The sequence below is a fragment of the Equus asinus genome, chromosome 19 (assembly GCF_041296235.1).
Source record: "Equus asinus isolate D_3611 breed Donkey chromosome 19, EquAss-T2T_v2, whole genome shotgun sequence".
Classification (NCBI taxonomy): domain Eukaryota; kingdom Metazoa; phylum Chordata; class Mammalia; order Perissodactyla; family Equidae; genus Equus; species Equus asinus.
Genome location: NC_091808.1, coordinates 4,244,815 through 4,267,741, shown reverse-complemented (window position 1 = coordinate 4,267,741; position 22,927 = coordinate 4,244,815). Strand labels below are relative to the sequence as shown.

The following is a 22,927-nucleotide window of genomic DNA, read 5'->3' as shown; positions in this document are numbered from 1 at the left end:
TGGGGGCCTCAGCCTGAGCAGCTTCAGGGAAGTCGTGGAGGTGGAAGGAGCACCACGGTGCACAGGAACTGCAGTGGGCCAGATGGAGACCGAGGGGCCCAAGATCGGCGGTTGGGTTTGCGGCAGAGACCCGTGGCTTTCCCTCCAGCGTGCCTCCCTTCGCACCTGTGCCTGCTGTCGGGCCTGCCCGAGGCTCGAGCTGATGGCTGCCTGTCCGTTCTCCATTCCGCTGCTGATTTCCAGGTCCGGGTACAGTGTTCGCTGCAAGTGGTCTTCACCAAGCTCTGAAAGCACCTTGGTCCTCACCTTGGTTTGCTGCTTTGAACAGCATCTCCCATGGCATCCGTAGACCCACCATCCCAGCCAGGATCACTTCAAGGCAAGAAGGCTGTTCCAGGAGCTAAAAGCCTTGTTAAAAACCCTGCCTGGAGTTAACTGAGAACTTGTTACATCCCGGGCCTTCTACTTTCATCTTCCCAACGGTGCTATGAAGTAGGTGTGGTCAGGGGGAAAAGCACAGAGAGACTGGGAGGCCACAGGCTGGAAAGTGGTGGAGCCGGCGTTGGACACCATGCACACCGGACGCCAGGCTCAGGCGTCCCTCCACTAGTGGACGCTCTTGTAGGAGCAGGTGTGCCGAGGACAGGGGTCCGGGGATGAGGCAGTGTGTTCAGGCACGTGAAAACCACCTTTGGAAGAAACTAGTTGTAGTCCATATAAGGGCAAAAGCTCCAAGGAGGCAGGGCTTTATTCTACATAAAAAGGAACTTTCTGGAAAGTAATGCTGCTCAAAAATTTAATGGGCTTGGTTTTGAAGGTGTGAGGGTCTGGTCTCTGGAAGTGCCTTTTCACTGTCTTCTCTGAACTTTTCTGTCTGAATTTTAAAATTTTGAGGAAATGTCATTTTTAAAATAATCATTCTAAACGTCCTTTTCCTACCCAATGCCTGCATAGTATTCTATCTTATATTTACCACAAGTTACTTAAGCTCCTATTTCCTCTGCTAAAAGTGATGTGGGGAAGAACATCCGTGCTTAATCCTCTTTGCAGGCATCTCTGGTTGTCTCGGGAAATGTCGCTAGGTTCAAGGATATGAGCATTTGTGAAGACTTTTGGAGCATACTGATTTTCATGCCGCCTTAATTTAGTTTCCCATTACACGGCAGAATTTCATGACAGCCAAGAATTTCCATTCATAAAATTGAGTGTAGAGTTTTCTCTGGAAGCTAATAAATGACTTCAGGCTCGTCACTGGCCCGTTGCACTGTGCCGACTCTGAAAGATTTTCAAGTTTCTCACATATCTTAAAGATTATTTACAATTATTCACAAAGCATTTAAATAAACTCTTTATTGTCTTAATTAATGGGGCATTTTTTTATTATGGAATAAACTACTTATGGTTTTTGAAGTTAACAAAACTAAAATCTAAGGGTTTCATATAAATGGTAAGGCAAAATATAATAGTAATTCAGCTTGGAAAAAAAAAGAAAGAAATGCTAATTTTCTTATTTACGGCAGTGAATTGTTCTCCTGATGTTTTTATATTTTAAAATAATTTTAATTTAAGAGCCTGAAAAATTTTGGACAAAGTGTGTATAAATGAGGTAGTCTGTAATCTGCAAAACATAGGGAGCTTGACTTTTCTCACGGGTCCTTATTAGAGAGCTGGGGTTGGAATCCATTCTTCACATGAGAATGGGTGGGTTCCCAGAGGCAGCTACAAGCCAAAATATCTTCCTTTGATGCCTTATTTATCATCAGCACAATATTTAAAATTGGGGATTTATTCTGAGTAACTCGTGTCATGCCATCAAGCTGCCAAAAGGTACTACAAAAATAAAACAAATATATGCTCTTTACCAGGTTTATTAGTGTTAAAACTGGACGCTACGTCAAAACGATGTTGTGTGCTTTGAGGCGATTATTAGACATCCTCCAGCCTGGCTGAGTCTGCTCGGGGAGCAGACAGAAGCCCCTGCAGCACACATGGAGGGGCATTCTCTATTGCAGGAGGAGCTCAAACTGCAGGCCGCACAAACATCCCTTGGGGAAGGTTCTTCCTTGCCGCTGGATTCGCAGGACCACCTCTGACAGTCCCTGGACGGTAAATGCTAGGAGTTTCCATGGCAACTTCCATCCTGCTCCAGTGACCCCTCCCCCCGAGTGTCTTTGGTTACAAAGGCCCAGGAGCCCGCAGCCTCCCCCGTGGAGGTGCCCCAGGTCCCGGCCGCACCCCCGGCCAGCCACACGACTTGGGGAGATTATTTTTGCCTTTTGTGCCTCAATGTCCTGGCTTGAAAAATGGCTCTAATTCATGGCTTTGTTGTAGGAATTAAAGACAATCCAGGTAGGTGGCAAGCTCTGGAGTGGGGCTCCGTTCCCCTAAATGGAGCACATCGGTTGTCCGTAAATGGGACACAGACGAATCCAGTGAAGCAGTGAGAGCTATGCGTAGCCATTATTACTGTTTCTGGATTTCTTTTAAAGTTATTAGGTGGTCCCTACTGATCGGTATTCTACTCTTCTTGCCCCTCTTCTGGGGCACTGGGATTTTTATCTCTTCCTGAAGGTAGGGGAGCCTTTGAGGGGTGGGAGAGGCTGGGGAGGGGAGGGATGGGCTGGGGGGGCCAAGGGGCACAAGCAAGCCCTGGATCGTGCAGCCGAGGCCACACCGAGGGAAGAGAAGATGTCTTCTTGACATCAAACTTGGAGCACGTTTTCATTCATTCATCCAACAGGATCTGTTGTATGGTGTCCACGGTACCCATTTAGGACACCGAAATGAAAGGACCTAAGCAGATGCTGAGTGGAAGCCGTGTTCCTGACACGGACTGGCGAGTGCCCCCACCGGGCTTCCTGACACCGCCTCCCCGGTTCCCCGTCTCCCCGGACTCTGTTCCCGCTCTTTGCTCCATACATGATGCTTTTTGCTCTCGGTCTTTTTCCTTTGTCGTGTTACAGGCCATTCTCTGTGCACTTGCAGCCACACGCATGGCTTTAACTCCCCACAACTTCTCTGTGTCCTGCCCTGACTCCTCCTTTGAACGCTGCCTGCTGACTTGATGTCCCCTGACCCCCCAACACTGAGCATCTTCATCTCTCAACCAGCCCGGGCCCCTCCTGTGTCTCATGTCCCAGCTCCTCAGAGCTGCCTGAGCCAGAACCATCCCTAATTTCCTCCCACAGCTTGCCTGAGGCCGGTCACCTCACCTCATACACCTCACGCACACCTCCATAGCCTCCTATTCTGTCTGCTTCCCAGACTGACCCCACCTCAAATCTGTCTTCATCTTGGTGTCCCAGGGATCCCAGGAAACCCAAACCTCATGCCACGATTCCCTCTTTATCATCCTTAATGACTCTCGGTAGCTTCCAGGATAAATTTAAAACTTTTATGATTGCACCAGAAGCCTCTTAGCACCAACCTCCCCCCACCATCTCCCGTCTCGCTCCCATGGCATCTTGCACTCCAACCATCACTTTCCATCCTTCCAGACTCAGTTTCCCCTTCCTCCAGGAAGCCCTCCATAACTTCCCCGGGCTGAGTAGGACCATATTATCCATGCAGCATTTATCCTGAAGTTTGGCTTGCAACAATTTTTTTTTTGTTGAATAAATGAAGAAATTACCAACAAAGGTAATTATTGTTGATGAATGGAAATGTTTATTATATTAACTGTAATGCATGTTTATTGTAGAAAATAATAAGGAAAATTCAGACAATAATAGAAAGTAAAAACTATGCCCCATACTGTGACCAAGCATAAGACCTGCTAACATTTAGTTTTATTCCCCTCCATTCTTTAATCTAGGGACGTTTGGGAACATAGTCTCAATTGTATATTTGGAAATACTGCATTTTTTTAATTCTCTTTTTAAGGAAAGAAAGAAGCACGACATTTGTATCAAATGGTCTGAAGAACAGTTGTTTTTTTTTAAAGATTGGCACCTGAGCTAACATCTGTTGCCAATCTTTTTTTCTTTTCTTTTCTTCTTCTTCTCCCCAAAGCCCGCCAGTACGTAGTTGTATACTCCAGTTGTAGGTCCTTCTGGCTCTATTATGTGGGACGCCGCCTCAGCATGGCCTGATGAGCGCTGCCATGTCCGCACCCTGGATCCAAACCAGCAAAACCCTGGGCCGCCGAACCGGAGTTCACAGACTTAACCATTCAGCCATCGGGCCACTCGGCTGTCGGGCCGGCCCCTGAAGAACATTTTAATGGCCACAGGATATAGCATTGAGGATGTCTCTGGTTTCCTATTGTTGGGTTGTTGTTTATAGGTTTTTGTCTTTGTTTGTTTACAGTTATGAATAACATTGCAGTGAACAGCTTTGAGTAAATAATTTCTTATGCTTCAAATTATTTCCTTAAATTAGAATATTAGAAGTGCACATATCAATTTAAAAAGTATAAACGTGTGAGGACCCTGATGCTTGTTGCCAAACTGCTTTCCTGAAACGTTGTATCAGCTTACGCCTGCCTCTGTGTTGTCTGACAGTGGCTTTCCCACCACAGGACTAAGTACTGTCATTATTCTTAGCCTTTCTAAATTTGATAGCTAAAAACTAGTAGCTCTTCAATGCTTAGTTTTTTGAAGTTCTTTTTCTAATTGTCAAAACACGTCTTGGAGCGTCAGTATTTCTTTTTTTGGTGATTTGTAGATTACTTATTAACCCATTTCATAGCTGTTGCAAATATTTTTTCTCAGTTGAGATTAAAGAGTTGAACATCTTCCTCATTGCCTGAAAGAAATTTGCCAAACCAGGTACTCGAGAACTAAAATAGATTCTCCACGGGGCTTTATCTTATAAGGTGTGGAAGCCATCACCGTATGTTGAGTAGATGACTGGGAGCTGAAAGCTGGATTTCATTAGGACCAAAATGATGACTCCACCTTGAGTGAAAGCATAAACACACTCCTCTCTTTAAAAATAACATGGTCTCGTTAAACACGGACTGGCTGTTCCATCCCACTGTTTCCTAGGAAACAGTCGCTGATGAACAGAAGCCCACCAGGTCTTCTTAATTCCCGCCCATGTGTTCGATGTGTGCACCGGACACAAAGCATCGCACATCACTGCCTCGAGAGCCAGCTTGAGTCAACTTCTGGCAGAAAATCAGGAGAGTCTGGACAAATCTGAGTATTAGACAGCAAATCATTTAACAAAAACCAGCTGGGAGGAGTAGGTTTTCCTGTGTCCTTGGACATCTGACAAATGGCGGTAGATGGTTATAATTCTAAAAGAGAAAAAGTAACGCATTCTCTCGGGATGATTTGTAAATTGGGTTTTTCACAGAGAGGAAAAAGTCTGCAATGTCCCCAGTAACGCTATTTGCTGCCATTTTAACACAGCTGGCTGGGCGGAGAGTGGTATTGTTTGAAATGGAGGTCACTCTGTTCTGGGAAGTCTTCCCCCTGACACCTCGGCATGTCTGCTTGGCCGTATGGCCTGGACAGGTCACTCGTTAAGACTGGAATGATGAGGTCTCCTGCTGGGAGCTGTGACCAGGCCAGATCATGTTTGGGGGCCCCTTCCAGCTGTGGTTTTAAGAAAGGAGGGAAAAGCATTTGTCCGATGGAGGCCGGGCATGGGGTAGGCTAGAGTCACGACGACAGAGAGTCCAGCACAGCTGACCTCTGGGTCTAAATCCTACGTCAACTTGAGTGTATTACTCAACCACAAGCCTCAGTTTACACAGTGGTGCCATGGGAATAATAATACCGACCTTGCAAGGCTGTCGAGGCTTAAGTGAGATAAAACACATGAGCTCCAACAGCGCGTCTGCACAGTCAGCATCAGTGAATGTCTGGGAGGGCTCTGGGACAACGTTCATGCGATCCCGCAGCCTGGGCTCAGGGCTGGCTCCACTGCACGCTAGGTGCGGGACCTTGGCCAGTAGCTTCCCCTGTCTGTGCCTCAGTTTCCTTGTCCTCACTCAGAAAGTGTGATCTTTCCTGTTGATAGGGCTGTTGGGAGAAATAAACAAAATGAAGCATGTCAGGTATTCAGAAGCCGTCTGGCACACAGCGTCAGCTCTTGTCTTTGTCATTCACCTCACGTGGAAATGTTTCTCTTGAGAGTCCAGCAGAGATGGTGAGCACAGCACACGGTGGGGGTGCTCCTCATGGCTGTGGGGGGCGCCCAAGTCCTCACCTTTGAAGGGTCCGCTGCAACCCTCTTGTTTTATCTGAAGGGATCTACAGTATCTTCAGACAGAGAGACAACCAGTCTGTTGCATCCAAAAAGGAGCTAGGGATGAACTTAGGGAACCCCTTCCGGTCAGGTGGTGGTTGTTGCTGCAACGCCAGTCCTTCCCTTTTCCAGTGATGAGCAGTGAACTTGCATCAGCTTGCACGTCAGCTGTGGACCCGTGTGGCAACCTGCACTGCACAGGTATCCTGCCAGTGGTCGTGGGTGGTTCTAAGCTGCCTCAGAGGTGCCACTCTGAGAGCCAGAGGCTTTTCAAGTCAGTTAAGGCTCTCAATCTCAACCTATGCAAACAAATCCAGGCACAGCCCACGGTCCCACAAAAGCTAATTTGTTCATCACACGTCAGAAACCCAGGGCAGCACGGGATAGATTCTCTCTGGCTGGCTCACAGGTGCTGTTGGACACTTCAGTCAGACACTTTCCAAGCAGAGGTGAACCATTACAATGACAAAATTTGTTTTGAGTCTTTTGTATTCTAGCAACGGCTAAAAAGAAATGCGATAGGAAGAGGTGGGTGGGGCAGGGCAGGAGTGGGGCAGAGGCTGAGGGCGAGGGCTCAGGGGCTTCTCTGAGCTGTGCACCAGTTCCTTGCTCGCGTCCCCCTCGAGAGAAGCTGGCCAGGGGCTGGGGCCCACCACAGCTCCTTAGTCTAGTGTCCTGGCTTAACATGTGCGCGTGCGTGCGTGTGTGCATGCATGCGTGTGCGTGTTTTCCTTTTAAAATATCTTAGACGACCTCTCTAAGTAAATTACATTTAAGTGACGTAACCGACCGGTCCGGCAACATATTTCTTAATGTTTTTTTTTACTCTTCACTAGGTCAAGAGTTTCTTTTCCTCATTTTGATTTCTACATCTCTCACTAAATGATACGAATGATATTGCAGTAAGTCCTCATAGTTTCTAGAATTCTATGGAAGCGCACAGGATGCCGTCTCAGTCTCAGGACCTGTGGTCACTCATGGACCCTTTTTACAGAGGGAGGGTCACAGCCTTGATTTCTGGTTTTGTTAGTGACTTTTTAAATACAGTCAACCATGTAAAGCTTCTTACAAAGGAGACGGAAAACATGGTTCTTACACAAGAGAGTTAGACTTTTCTATTTGATGAGAATTTAATATTTGAAAAATTAAAAATTGAGTATAAAGATTAAAAAATTCTTAGGTATCCTTCATGATCGTATCACTTGTCCAAAAGGGAAAGCAGAGGATTTCCTGCACAGAACACAGATTTTATCTCGCCCTTAACACAATATTGACCTAAGTTGAAGTTTGTTTTAAATTCGGTTTATTATTCTGGTTATTCTAAGAGAATGACTACCTTGTCATATACTGAAATGAGATCTTACACATATCTAAAAGTGGATGATGTGTATTTTAAAATATTTCCCTTAGCTTGAAGCTGTGAACAAAATCTCTCCATGAGATTCTTGTACTTTCCAGTATTGCTGTAGATAAGCCCCAAAATACTGGCTTTCAGCGTCTTTAATAAATGGGTGCAGTTCTTCAGTTTTTCATAGAGCGCGATGAAATTCTTTACAATGAGGTGGAAGTGTTCAGGCCTTTTGGCTCAAGAGTAGACCTATCGATGCATGTGTATTCCGTCTAGGAGACATACATGAGGGATCTTGTTTCTGTATTAAATAAAACTCTGACATAGATTAGCTTGTTAATGAAGTTCTTCAGCCGAGGGTTGGGCCCTCTTCTGTTAGAAACACTGTTAAATTTTTATACATCGTTTTAGCGAGAAAAAGAAACGTGGGGATTCACTCTCAAAGGTTCGAAGTCACCACCAGGGGGCGTAACAGACTATCATGTCGCCGGTCTGTGAGATGAAAGGGACGAGGAGCAGAGTGCTGGGGCCACATGTCGAGCAGCTTGTAGACCCCTAGACGCGTTTGGACTGTACCCCACTCTCAAAGGGAGGCCTTTCAAAGGTTTCATAAATAGGGCTTACTTTCCCCCCCCACCCCCTCGTACTCACATCTCATTTCCTCGGAAGACACAGAGCTGTGTTTTCTGTCTGCATTCCCCACCTGGCACGGTGTGGGGTTATTTCTATTTAATGTCATGGCCCTGATCACAATTACAACTAATTACTTGTTTGTGCAATTACTTAACATCAGTCTTCCCTCTGGACAGTCCGACTGCCCCCTTGGTTATTGTTCTATCAGCAGTTGGCTGGTATCTGACACGTGCTAGGCCCTCAATCCATGTTTGTTGATTGAATGAATGACTGAATTAATGAGATCGCACTGGTAGCAGAATGGGAGGAGACGGTTTGGGATAATTCTGAGGACACGCACTGCGCCCTGATATAAGGCAGTGGCGATGGGAGGCATGAAGGATATTAAGAGAGGAAGAGGACTTGATGAACTCAAGTGGGAAGTGGGGGAGAAGGTTGTCTGAATGCCCACAGCTGGGCGTGTGCAGGCGTTGACTGATATCAAGGCTCTGTGCTGCGCACCTGCAAGGATTGTCTCATTCAGTCTACACAACAACTCTGTAAGGTTACTGTTATTGCCTCTCCTTTACAAATGAGCGAACTGGGGCACAGAGACGTTAAATAAAGCCTTAGGAGGCGCTGGTTGGCAGTGCCCCCACGGGACAGGAGATGCAGGAGAAAGCCTCCAGGGGGCAACAGGGGTCCCATTTCAGATTTGTCAAGTTTGAGATGCCTTTGGGAGATCCAGGTAGAGATGTCCAGCTGGTGGGTGGGCTGAAGCTTGGAGAAGTCAGGATTAGAAATGTAGATCTGGTGCTCAGGGACATCGGGGCATGGTCAAAGTGGTGGACCCAATAGAGCCCAGGGAGCAAGAGGCATTATGGGAGAGAGCGCTGAGACCACCCAGGAATCCTATGATACCCCCCATGAGTGTGAGGCGAGGATGTAAGCGCAGTTGTGTATTCTCTTCCCTTATTTTCTGTGGCTTTCAGAAGTAGGTATAATATAATCAGTAAAATGCAAAACTTACTATTTATTATTTGCAAGAGGGTTGGATAGTATCATTTAAATGAGATGCACAAAAGCATGAATTTGCATGAGTATTATTTTCTCTTTCAAAGCATAAAAAAAACCCTGTTGTCAATGATCAATCATGTGACTTTTTAAAGCAAAACTTAAGGAAAACGAAGAACTGTAGTTGACATCTTGACAGACTCAGAAGGATTCTTAACCTTTGGTCCACAAATCCCCCAAGGGCCTTGGTTAGATTTCAAGAGATCCCTGAAACTAGATAGGAAAAAAGAGAAGCATTACCTCCAATTATGAATGTAGGCCAAAAACTTCAGTACTGTTAGAAGTATGTGACTTTGTCACCAATAGAAATCCCAGCTATTTTCGGGTCACCTTATAGTGGTTGCAGACAGCTGGGGACAATGCACATCACTATGTCGATATTAGGGAGATGTCAGCTCCTGTCCTTTGATGCATCGTACGGAAGCCAGACACGGGCTGGTTATTAAGCTGTTGCTGCTCGGCTCGGAGTCCTCCCTTGGGGCTCTGCACACCTCATCTCCCCTCGGCTCTGCTGACGGGCGCTAGAGGGAGCCCCTGGGGCCGGAAGAAGGAGACAGAACCCGCTGCTCCCTGTGGGCTTCCTGTTTCTGCGAGCATCACCCAGCAACGGCTCCTCGCCCCGGCAGCCGCAGCTGGTTCCGTTTCTGGTGTTTTCACGCTCTCTCTCAGAAACCACCGTCGTGGAGCCCTGTCAGAGATTCTGAAGCCCCCTGCTCAGAGGTCTCGCCCCCCGCCAGAGCCTTTGGGGTGCAATAACCCAGCCCTTTGCTCCCCCAGCCCTCGCTGTTCCCAAAATTATTACCTCTGTGTTACTTGATCCTCCCTTGCCTTCTCAGCCATCCAGCACCTGCTCGTTGGGTCCCTGTGTTAAATTAGTTTCATTAACATAACTGGTGTACTTTCTTTTCTCCTGACTGGACTCTGTTGATACACTGTATCATGATTTAAAAATATATCTTGATAATGTATTTCAGAAGAACCCAGTTCCTTTGTAACCGTGTATACTTTGTTTTAAGCACTTAAAAATATTATTCTGAGCATGGCCACCAGCTTCCCCAGCCTGCCTAGGACATGCAGTGCACAGAGGGGCAGCCAGCCTAATGAATCGCACTTTCCTGGGTTAGGTTTAAAAGCAGCTGGGAACACAAAACACAGAGGTTTTTCTTTCTGTTCTTCCTTCCTTTCCTTTTAAATAAAGTTATGGAGGAAAATGAACTTTGAGTTATGCTCCCCCCTTTAAAAATAATACATGCTCATAGAGACAATGTCAGAAAACCAGAAGGAAACAAAAAGTTATCTGTATCCCCATGATAACCTAAAGACAAACGTGGCTCTATTTTGATGTATTTCCTCAGGGTCTTTGTTGTTGTTTATTTTTGCATAGACATTATTGGGGGTTGTATGTACCCACGTGTGTGCACTCAACACTGTCATAAGCATTTTGCATTCCATTACAAACTTATCATAAACACCATTTTTATAGCTGGACAGGATGCCGTAAGGTAGATATCCCAAGATTGACTTGGCTATTTTCTTATGATATAAAGCTTTTAACATACATTATTTTTTTATTGTGGTAAAACATGCATAACATAAAATTTATGGTGTAACCATTTGTAGGTGTCCAGTTGAGTGGCATTAAGCACACTCACGTTGTTGTGCAACCATCACCACCATCCATCTCCAGAACTTTTCCATTTTCCTAAACTGAAAGTCTGTCCCCACTGAACACTAGCTCCCCAGCCTCCCCTCCCCCAACCCCTGGTGCCCACCATTCTACTTTGTCTCTCTGCATTTAACATAAATTTTTACTATTGTCTCTTCCTTTTCCAATACAAGGTCACGGTAAAATGGCTTAAATGTACATACTCAGTGTAAGCAGTATTTGCCTGATGCCTGCCTGCCCTCCTTTCCTCATTTTTTTAAATTAAATTAGCACCCATCAACATAGGATGCCATCTTGCCAGTCCTCATTGTTCTTATTTTTCTGATGATATCCGAAAATTCATGTAGGGACATGATGACTTCAGTCTTTCCATTTCCATGAATTTTGAATGTAGAGACAAGCTCGTGGTAGGAAGATGGTTTTAAAACAGAGATGTGCCCTGGTCGCATTCTTTGAAGATTCCTTTCCACGCAGATTTCCTAATCTTTTGTGTGGCCAATTTCATGTAGAGACTGCTGGAACTCACACGGTCTGACTTCTGTTTTCTGGGGAAAACTCTGCCCTGACTTTCCTCTTTCTCCTTCTGTGGTATTGCATAAACAAAAGAGTAAATTTGGATTTTTAAAAAAAAGGGGGCTGGGGGGGTGGACATAAGGGGTAAAGGAACACATATATATGGTGACTGGCAAATAATAATGTACAACTGAAATTTCACAATGTTATAAACTATTATGACATCAATAAAAAAATAAGTTACAAAAAAAGATATCTCGGTTCTATGGGTTTCACAAACTTATATATTCCCCTGCACGAGGATATCCAGTGCAGGCCGTGCTGTTCTGAGCGGCAGACATAGAGGCTGAGATAGAAGCCCACTGTGGGGGGCAGGAAGGCAGATAGGGAGAGCCCGGTGATCTGGGACAAAAGTTAACTCCCACATCCCTTTGCAAACGGTGACTGGATACATCAGATTTCGATTAAATGCTCCTTGAACAATTTTGTAACATTGTGCATTATATAGACCAAAATCTCCTCTATACTTACAGTTAGCATTTCATTATTCAAATACTGATTAAGAATAATAACTCATTTAATCCTTATAAACCCCATGAACTAGGTACCATTATTACTCCTATTTTATAGATGAGGAAACCGAGGCACAGAGAGAGCTTATGTAACTTGCCCAAGGCCAACAGCAAGTTTTAGGCTTCAGTCCAGCCATGTTGGCCCTAAAATCTGAGCTCAGCATCCTGCCTGCATGGTGCCTCTCCCCGCAGAAGACAATTGTATTCTAACACTAACAATAGTAATTAACTTTTCACTGACTTCAGGACTATTCCTTCTCCATGTCGCTTTGTCCATTTATCTTTTATTGGTCAGATTAGATCGTAGCCTTTACAAGACTGTCTTGTTCTGAGACTTGTAATTTGTTTCCCTTCAGATGCCCTACCAGGTGACTGAGAACAGAGTCTCTGTTTACTTTGTAGGCAATTTTAATGCTATTTAAATTGTAACAAGCCTCCTGTGAGTCCTGTCCTGTGTTATTACAGTGCAAGCACTAATGCACAAAGTTGCCACCTTTCTTGTCTCCCTAATTATAGAGCATACAATTTAAGAACAGCCGGGTATACCAGAGCTGCTGTAACACTGACGATGGGAGTTCTGATGTTCAGACAGGATAAAGAAATAAGCAATGTAACTACTGATGGATGAAATCTGCAACTACTTGCAGATTACGTATATGTCTAATCTGAAAAATCAATCTAAAACTGAAATCATTTGTAATAATAGAAACAAAACCCATCACATTCTCATATCCCACAATAATGACTTTTTTAAGAACAGAAAAAAAGATAAGATCTCATTCCAAATAGCATTTAGGAATAAAGAAATATGCAGGACCTGTATGAAGACAACTATAACAATATACTGAAGGACATCTCAGATTTAAAAATGGACAGAGAGAGACTTGGTTTCTGAATGAGAAGACTCAATGTTGAAATATATTCATCCATCCCTAAATAACTTATCAATAGAATGCAATTCAAATAAAACCCCAGCTTAGGGGACAAGGTTGGTTTAAAGTTTAACAAGTGGACTCTAAAATTAATCTGGAAAAATAAGTAGTGAGACCAGCCAAGAAGTTTTTGGAAAAGAGTATTGAAGGTGATTTTCAACTTTTTTTTTTCGTAGCCGACAAGTTCTTTGTTCAAACAAAATCTTACCTCGTTAGTCAAATACTTCCAGTGAGTCCTTCACTGCTTCCTGAGTAAAGTTCAAATTTCTTAACCTGAGTATTGTTTAAAACAAACAAACAAAAAAAACCCCAGCCTTCTAACCTTACCTAAAAGTATTCTGAAAAGCAATAAAATTCCCATGATTCCGTCACTTAAATAGAGCAACTGTTTTGTTTATTGTGTTTCCTTCCCGTCTTTGTCTATATGCCTGCATTTTTACCTAGTGGTGGTCATAAGATACTTGTCTAAGAAGCAAGAACACCAAAAGCCTGGCTTTGGGAATAGCAATGAAGCAATGCCAAAATTCAGGGCTTGAAGGGGGTCAGCTGCTGGAAAGAGGGCCAAAGCTCCTGGAGCAGCCCAAAATGCTGATTAACGCTTTAACTCCAGGCCAGGCCAGTTAAGTGACATTGAGATTCTACCTGTGGCTTCTTGAAATCTGTACGAGAACTGTAATTCTGGAGTCCCTTATCTTGCAGGAAAAGTAATGTGTGGACTTTAGAAGAACAGACAGACTGTGCTGTCAGTTCTCGGCAATGACACTTCGTGACAGGCTGGGGTCCCACTGCTGTCTGCCATCCAGTCTCCCATCTTACACAGGAAGCTGGAAGAGGGCACAGGGGTCGATGGAAACTATGAACTAATAAGCGGCAGAGCAGGGATTCCAACCAGGTTTTCTCCCACGCCTCTGCGCTGGACATCTGAGGGCTTTCTGCAGGATCCCCGGTACTCTGTGCAGACCGTGCAGGAGGCTGCGATGCCGGCAGCCCTCACTCTCCAGCACTGACTCTTTTTGCACGAGGCCTTCCCAGAGGTGCCGAGACGCAAACCTCAGCTCTTTGACCGTCTCACTTGCAGTGTTGTTTCTTCCACCCCACTTTCGAGATCACACCTTCGGTTTTGGCGTGACCACGCTACCTCTGAAATCTCAGCCTTGAACCCCCGCCCTGTGGCCCCCACACGGTGTGCGGTGCTGAGTTTTTTTGCTCTTCCTGACAACGATAACTAGCCCCGCTTTGGAGTTCTTGATGAGGAAAGAGGGCCACCGATATTAGAGGATGTGTTGAAATATTTCTATCTTGACCATTACTTCTGTGCGTGTTTAGCTATGCTGGGGCGTGGCTTCTCGGTGTAAGTTGATAAGTGAATGTGCTTCTACGATGTGGGCGCCTTGGTTGAAGGTACAAGTCCCTCCAGATCAGAGGTTCTCAACTCTGGGGCCATGTTGCCTCCCAGGGGACATTTGGCAATGTCTGGAGACATTTTGGGTTGTCACAACTAAGGTAGAGAGTGCTCCTGGCATCTAAGTGTGTAGAGACCAGAGATGCTCTTAAGCATCCTTTTTTTTTGTTTGTTTGGTTTTTTTGTGTGTTTGTTTTTAATAAATTCTTATATGTTTATTTCATACCATTTCCCTTGCCTATATTTAAAAAAATTCACTAATTACCGTGCCATAATGAAGAAATTTTTCACATAATTTGAGTTCTTCTGACAGTAATAACACATTAGCCAATCTTTCTTGTGTCTTTGTAGTTTTTAGTATTTTTAGGCAGTTTTTGTTATTTCCGTTTGGACAAACATCACACTGCTGACGCAACAGAAACTGAAATTATAAGTAAAATTCTGAAGGCAATTCATAGATTTGAAAATAAACCATGAGTTCTGCACATCATGTTCAACATCGCAATGTGGATGTATGGGATGAATCATTATTATTGCAGAAAATATAAGAGTATTTTAATTTTATCACATAAATGTCTATCATTTTTGTAACACTTCTCATTTAAATCAGTAGCTGGATCCACAAATTATTTCTTTAGTCCTTTCAAATTTTTCAATGCAGGAATATTTTAAATAAAATCGAATATAGAAGCATGTTGTTCGGGGTCAGAACAGTCGCCTTAGAAGTTCGTTCGAGGACTATTTGCACAGGAATCTTCCTCATGACAGTCTTGCAAGGTACAAACCATAAACAAATGAATAACAAAATTTTGCGTGAAAACATTCAAACAAGCCGAAATGTACCTTTGAAAACTTAATAAAAACTCTTAACCACTTTTACTAAAAATAATTCACAATTTTGCATTCAATATCCATTACATTCCCATGTGAAAAATTGGTAGCCTGCCTCATCCTTGTAACATGGAGACCGACATACATACAAATTTAAGAGTAATCTGAACTATTTAGTGTCGCAAAATGTTCCTGTATCCATCTTATAGAACTGTTGTGAAATCTGTGCTAATTCACAAATACCTTTGGAACAAAAACCGGTCCATGGAGAGAAGCAGGGTAAAGGAAGCTCCACGTTACTGGGGAACGATGCCTCGTTATAAAAGAGTCTACTGCATTTGCGCTATCTAGAAGAATTTGACAAGCTAATTAGTTTGTCTTTTCTTTTACCTCCATCTGTCTGCCTCGAATCTCCTCTGCACTGAGAAGCAGCATGGATCTTCGATGCTGGCAGCAGCACGACCCCCAACCTTTGCGAGTTTAGTCTCCTTTTCTGTCAATTGGCAGATGTAGAGACGGGATTCTGAGGATGTGCATCGTGGTATGTGATGAGATGTTTAGGATTCTGGGAGGCACTGGGATTGTGCTGTCCAGCAGGAGCTGGGCACCCAGCATGCTAAGGGAGGGGGTATTTTACAAGAGTATGGCCATACCATCACGTGCCAGCTGAATAGCACATTGGCCTGGCATCTGGAAGGCGCTCTTAAGCATCCTTTGATGCACAGGACAGCTGCCACACAAAGAATTATTTGACCCAAAATGTCAGTAGTGCTGAGGTTAAGAAACCCTGCTCTGTATTTATATTACAGTTTCCCCATAGGGTCTAATCCCACATTTCATATGGATGGATGCGTCCACTGACGTGAGGATAAGAGGACAGGCCTTGAGTATCATCTGAGCGGCTGAAATCAAGCCCCTTGTCAGAGCAGCATTGGAGAATGTCCAGTGGTCTTCAGATGCCACACCCACCCATTAATCAAAGGCAGGTTGAAGCTGCCCAGTCAGGCGTCGGGTATAAAGGTGCCTTTAATTGACCTCTTTGCTGGTACTCGGAGATGACGTGGTCAGGAGTGGCTATTTCATCTCCAGTTATTCCAGAATTTCCACTCTTGTGCCAAACATGTCTCTCCCACTGCTGTTCTTGGCTCTTCCTTAAACTGCCCTTGAAGTTCATCTAAAATCTTCATTATTCGAAGGTAAGCCTTTTCTATCCTATGTGAAAATCTTTTGTAAAGATAACCAGTGCATGCAAATTGGTGATAAAGAGGTTGCTTGTAATCCGGCACTGCTCTGGAGTCTAGGAGTTGACGGCTTTTCTTTGAACTCTGTTTCGGGGCCACAGAGCAGAGGCGAAGCCTCATCCCTTAGGATTTCGGCACGTGTTTTCAGTGCCGTGCTGACGGGGGTTACAGGCCTTCTGTTCCTTTCAGGAAATTCTTTTTCTTAGATTATCTTAGGGATGCTGTTTGAGCATCCTGAATGTCTGTCCCTTAGGTTGGAAGGTTGCTCACTTCTGATGTTTTGTCTTTTCCTTAAGTCAGCTCGTCTTCAAGTCACACTGTTTCGCAGAAATGCCTGCTTTTTAAACCTTTGAATTCATAAGTGCCCTGAAATTTCCCTGTTTCATATGAGTACTATTTAAATTCCATTTATAAAGTCCTGTGTCCCCCACACTTCCTTTCTGTGAATGACATCTGTCAATCACATGGGTAGCCTGATAGATTTTTCTGGATTTCAGCTAGCAGGGTCCAGATTTGTTTCCTGGCTCTGACTGTTAGGAATATTCTATCTTTGCTAGAATGTTAAACTCGTAGGCAGGATTACTGAGGCCAAAGCCAAATAAATGGGTGGGTATCTGGAAAAAATACTGCTTTGGTTTATTTTTAGTCATTTTCTATTTCTAAGTATACATTGAAGCATTTTATTTATTTCTTATCAGGGGGATGTTCTGCCCGCTAGTGAAATCAAGTGCTGAGTAAAGCTTATTTTCCCGTGTCACTATCTATTCTGAGCAAAAGCATTTTAAAGGGACTATTCTGAAAGCATATATTTTTTTTTCTTTGCATTAGAATTGACTTCGGGGGATTTTTCAGAATTTATTCCTATATGGCTGAGAAATACACAATGGATTTTAGTTGTTTTGTTCTCAATGTTTTAAGAAAATAATCGGTTGATATTTGCAGTGCGTTGTGTTCATGAAAAACAGAAGTGGTTTTCCTGAGAGATGCTTCATCGGCAGTGTTTGTGGCCATTTCCTTGGTTACGATGTGTGGGAGCTGTTCTGTGACCTCTCAGATCCCCGGTCTGGCCTTATAATCACCAGTTTTGGGGAATGCATTGGAAAATGGATACTTTTTTTTTCAGGATTGCTATGGACTTATTCCTGGACATTTCTGGAGAGGGACTTAATTCCAGAGTAAAATAAATTAGAAATATTTTAAATGTGGGTCAGATCTTACCCTGCGCGGGCATTGCTGGGTTTTCTGGAGCTCTGTGGAAGGGCTCTGTGCTCAGGGACTGATCACAGCATCCTCCTGGCTGGGCCAGAGGCAGCTCTGGGGCAGGTCCTTGAATTTCTGTTCCTCCTGTTCTCCATCCTCCCTAAGCGCCGTGGTCCACAGTCCCTGCTCCTGGACTGTGCTTCTTGTTATCTGCCCTCTCCTGGCCACTTTGGTTTTCTCATCCCCATTTAGCCCAGAATCAGGCCAAATTTTGAAAGCCCATATGCTCCCCACCCCACCCCGACCGGCCCCCCTGCCCATCTTGTCCCCTAGTCATTGGTCTGTCTCTCTTCCCCATCTACTCCATTTTTTCTCACTCCCCTTTGACTCCCACCTTTCAGCCTCTGAACTGGCTCAAGTCTCTCCCATACTTAAAAACAGGGGGACAAATGAGCAAATCTTCCCTCCACCCAAAACTCTGCCCTGACCCTGCCTTCCTCCCAGGCTGCAACCTACCATTTCTTCTACATGCACAAATCGTCGAAAATGTTTAATTGTAGAATTTTAACACAGCATGCAATAACCAACATTTTTCTAGTTGCAAAGTAAAGGCTTTCTCGACTCTGTTCTCTTCACTCCATCTGCCTCGTTTAAGACCCATATTCACACCGGCCTTCTGGGAACGTTCGAGAATGGTGGCTTCCAGGAGACGCCTCTACTTTCTGTTTCTCTAACCACATGTTGTCTGTCTTGGCTTGTTCTTTACCGACCTCTTATTCATTACATGTAGGAGTCCTAAGATTCCTTCCTCCAGCCTCTTTTAGATGCATGCCACCAACTTTATCATCATCTTGAACCAATTGACCCTTCTGCTGCCTACTGCGTTGGACACCTCCACCAAGGCTTTCTGCCCTCGCTTCAAACTCAGCCCAATCAAAACTCAAACTCGTCACCTTCCAGAGACAATCCAAAGGGATTTTTTTTTTTAATCTATTAGATGAAAAAGAAGTGTGGATCATGAATCACTTTGAGTTACTGGGTACTAGGTAGTTATATGCAAAAACAAAACAAAAAATTCCTAAGGACACACCATTTTTAAAAGAGAGTTTCCATTCCCAATTGCTACAAAAATATAAAATACTTAAGATCAATGCGAGTTAATGATAACCTGTCAAAGTCCTCATTTTATTAGGAGTGTGCCCACTGTGTTCCGAGGTGAGAACATGCTCCCATTATGAAAGAGCCCGCTCAGAGTCTGAAGGGAGGGGAGGGGAGAGTGAGTACTGGGTGATAGGCAGCTATGGGAATGAAGTACGACCCCCCAGCACAGGGTGAGAGCTCAGTAAACAGGAGCTCATAACTGCTCACTGTTGCTTTCCAGCCATTGTCTCTCCTAGATGCTTCTGTCCACTGGAGGCAGTCAGGATCCTGACCCGTGGGCCAAGTTCACTGTGGGCCGAAGCTAGGCCAGCTGACTGTGGGGATAGCTTTCTCTGCAGACAGCAGAGTCGGTCTGGCTCCCGCATTTGATGCTCCTACCAATGCCCCAGGTCTTACTGAGAGAGCCAGCCACGGCATTGACCTGGGTGCTTGCACTACTTTGCCAGCACCCCTGGAGTGGGGGATGTTGTTACTGGTCCAGGCTAAGTCCAGGAGACAGCTAAGGACATTCCCAGAGCCTGTCTGTTGAATGCCTGTTCCCAGTGAGGACCCCTGGGTGGCTGTCAGGCAGTACACTGGATGCTAAGAGCACAGACTTGTAGTAGGGACTTGAGTAAAAAGCCTGGCTCTTCCACCGTGTGTCTGGACAAGTTATACAACTTTTGTGGGCCTCGGGGTGTGCGTAAAGTGCTTTTGTAAACTGAAAAGTGCTGTGTAAATCTGGATAATCACTTCATGAACCACCTTTATAATAGGAAGTGTTTTTCCATATTAGTCAAAAGGATCCATATAAGGCAGTAACATAAATATAAGCTCATGGTTTGTAGAAGTAATTTAGACATGTTGATTTTCCTATCAGCAATGTGCCTAGTGATTCGTGTTCATGGAAAACAGATGTTACAGCTGTGATTGAGAAGAATGGTTTCATGCCAGTTATCCCAGAGCCACTGCCCTCGCCCGTCCGGCCCCTGCTCTGTGCTGCGGTCTCTGGGTTTGTCTCTTCAGCTCTAACACTTAGAACCAAACCACAGCAGGAGGCGAAGCTGGTGACCCTAGCAACAGACCGGCGCCATGGCGACCAGTAAACTGAGTCTAGGTGTGGCCCCAAATTGGTTATCCATTCTGGCATTTGCTTGGTTAGCTATGACTCTCATGTTCCTAGAACAAAATTAGACCTTTTTCTGCTTTTCTCGGGAGTCCCTTGAGAAATTAAGTTCCTGAATACAATCTTATTTTACATCAGAGAATGGCTTTTCAGATTTCGGGCATTTCATTTTTGTCAAGAGGGCACAGAGGACCACACGCGCGGTGGCTTTTAGGAATGCGCGAGACAGTCAGAGCTTCCACCAATCTCCAAGTGCCCTCTCAGTGCAGAGTGCCTGGGCTTAAATAGTGACTGTGTGTTTGCAGGTCATTAACTGCCCAGCAGCCTGGAAAGGGCCAGAATTTCAGAGGCAACCTGTTAGAAGTCCATCCTGACCAATAGAAGGGGAAAACTGAACCTGTGTCACTGACCTCACACTCTTTGCATGAAAACCCTGAGCGCACGCTGGTGCAGTCCAGATGCACGGCCACCCTTCCATGCGGCTCAGACCATTCGAAGGCGCCCTGGGTTTCTTCCCTAACCTTCCTGAGGATGGAAGCCTGGGGCTTCCTGTCTGATTTCTTCTCGGCTGATACTCTCAGTGGTTTTAGTTTTGTCTCCGTCAAGGTAAAGGGTGTCTGTTACTCTGCCAAGCTGCCTTGAGAGCTGTGAGTGCTGGCATGGCAACCTGGTGGGCCTCCACGTTTCCCACTCTACAAAAGATCACTTTTCACAGCCACACCCCTTCCTCTGACTTCTTAGTGGACGTTCCTAGCGCCAAGTCTGTAGGTTCCTGTCACTCATTAATCATCCTCATAAGTGGCCTTGCTATGAGTTAAAAAAAAAAAAACAAACAAGGCCTGCCTTGGACGGGGCGTCCATGAGGGGCCCTTTTCCTTAGAAAGCTATTTAATGAACAGAAGGCAACTAGACCCTTCACACTTTATTCTTGAGGGCTCAGGAGCTAAACAACAACACCGAGAAGTGTGAATTCAGCACTCCACTTACAATACAGACTTTGACATCCGCCCCACAGCTGGGAGGGGTCTGAGGCTCAGCCACCTAGCAGAACAGGCCAGGGGAAGCACACGCCAGAATGTAGCAGCCTGCCGTCTGGGATGTCAGAACCTCAGTTTTCTCTAATATGCTGCTACTTAGTGGGATAAGAAACCTCTGGTGCACTCACTTACTATTATTATTTTATTGCTGGTCTTGTTAGTTTCTTCCTGGGACTAAGATTAGCTAGTTGCTTCTCACTCCATGACAGCATCCTGCCACCCACGACTTCTGCAGCCGGCCCCTCCCACAGCTGTGGTGGGGGTCTGTGGGTTTATTCTCTTCCCTGGGGCTGCCCCCAGTCTCTCTGGGTCATCCCCCCCCCGGCTCGGCCATTTTAACCTGATGTTACCCAGCTTCCTTCCTGCTGTGGAGGAGGACAGGAAGGCCTGGGCGCCCTGGGTGGGGGCTCTCCGGCAGCAGAGGGAAGAGAGTGGGCTGAGAGGCAGCAAGACAGGGGCGGCGTGCATTTTCATCCGCCTAGCAAGGCAGTTCAGCCCCCTATGCTCAGCGGGGCCTGCGTGTTAGTGCCTCTGGCCCTCCTCTGCCCCGTGGGCACCATCCTTCTCACTGGCTTGTTTCAGATGAGACCCAGACACAGCAGCTAACTTGCTCACGATCCCACAGTAAGTGGCAGAGCCAGAAATTGAACCCGGTGGCTGAATTCTAGAGCCCACTTACTCCACGTCCTCCCTAGGTGGTTTTCCTGAAGCTGATAACTAGCTGATTGGATGGTGGCCTGGGGGATGGGGAGAAGGCAGATGTCTTCAAGCATTGCCCTGTGACAGGCACACGCCAAACGAAGCCTGTTCCCCACCCTGCTCTGGGGTGTGTGGTCCCAGGGTTTGGGGAGGCAGGTAGCTCTAGAATTTGCCTATCTAGATGGGAATATTCAAACTGATGTCTTGAAGAAGGCTGTTTTACTAATTGGCGATCCTTCTCACCTGTGAAGTTGTTACTACTACTAAAATTATAATTGCTTTCCATGATCAAGTCCTTAAGCCCCATACGTGTTCGTGTACAACAGTTTAAAGTCATTTTCTCCAAATCACTTAACTTTATAGAATCAAGAACTGTCATACACTAACAAAAGTATTATAGCAAAAAATCAAGTTATTCCACGGTAGGCATCTCAATCTCTTTGAAAGTTATTTTTGCGACGCTAACGCGGCTGTCCATCAAACTCGGCGCTGTGCTCACCTTAAAGTTGAAACCCGCTGACTTTCTCCCACAGCGGCCACTCCAGGCTTTCCTCAGCCTCTCTCCTCCGTCGCCTCCATCCTTTCCTGGGTCAGGTCTTCCTGCCCCTCGGACACCCGCCCTCAGGACAACCCCTTCCTTCCCGAGCCCCCTCCTCAGGGGCCCCGGGTGCCCGGAAGGTGGAAGGTGAGCGCACACAGGCCATGCGCTCACATGTTACCGAGAATTAGGTTACGGGGGCAGAGAGTGAGAAACTGGGGATTGTTAACATTTAAATGTGAATCTCTGGCCTCCAAGACTCGGGAACCCTTAGCAAGGAAAGAGGCCAAGGAACTCTGTGGGAGGTTCCCGTTTTGAGGCGGGGAGGTGGTCTTTCTGAGAAGGGCCTGCAAAAATGTGTCTCCAGGGCCTGGGCAGGAGGGGGCCCGGGCAGCCTCGACACAGGATAAGAGGAGGGGGCGCAGGAAGGTTCCAGGCGCCGCAGGCACCCGGCTTGGCCAGGACAGATTGACGTTCTGATGAAAATGCGCGTCGCTTCCTTCCCGTCGCTTCCGTCCCGGCCTGGCGAGGTCAGGAAACGTCTCTTTGCCTTGCCCGTGGGACTTTTAAGGAAAGAGCGCCGCGTGTCCTGCTGCTGGAGGAGGCGTGTGCTCTCCGCGAGCACGACTCTCCGCGCCGACCCCACGCGGCGCCCGGCGGGGACCTCGGCTCGGCCCCTGCCTCGCACGTCCTCCCGGCCGGCCCCCGGACGGTGCAGCCCCCCGGCTCTGAGACCCCTGACCCACGCCGAACCGCCGGCACCCTGGTTCTTTGCTGCGCCCGGCTTGCAGAGGGGGA

General features: G+C 45.9%; 1 protein-coding gene across 41 annotated transcripts in view; it reads left to right on the top strand.

The window, feature by feature from the left end:
• The window catches only part of LRRFIP1 (LRR binding FLII interacting protein 1), a 137,699-nt gene that overhangs the window by 34,224 nt on the left and 80,548 nt on the right, over positions 1-22,927 (top strand). The window lies entirely within an intron of this gene.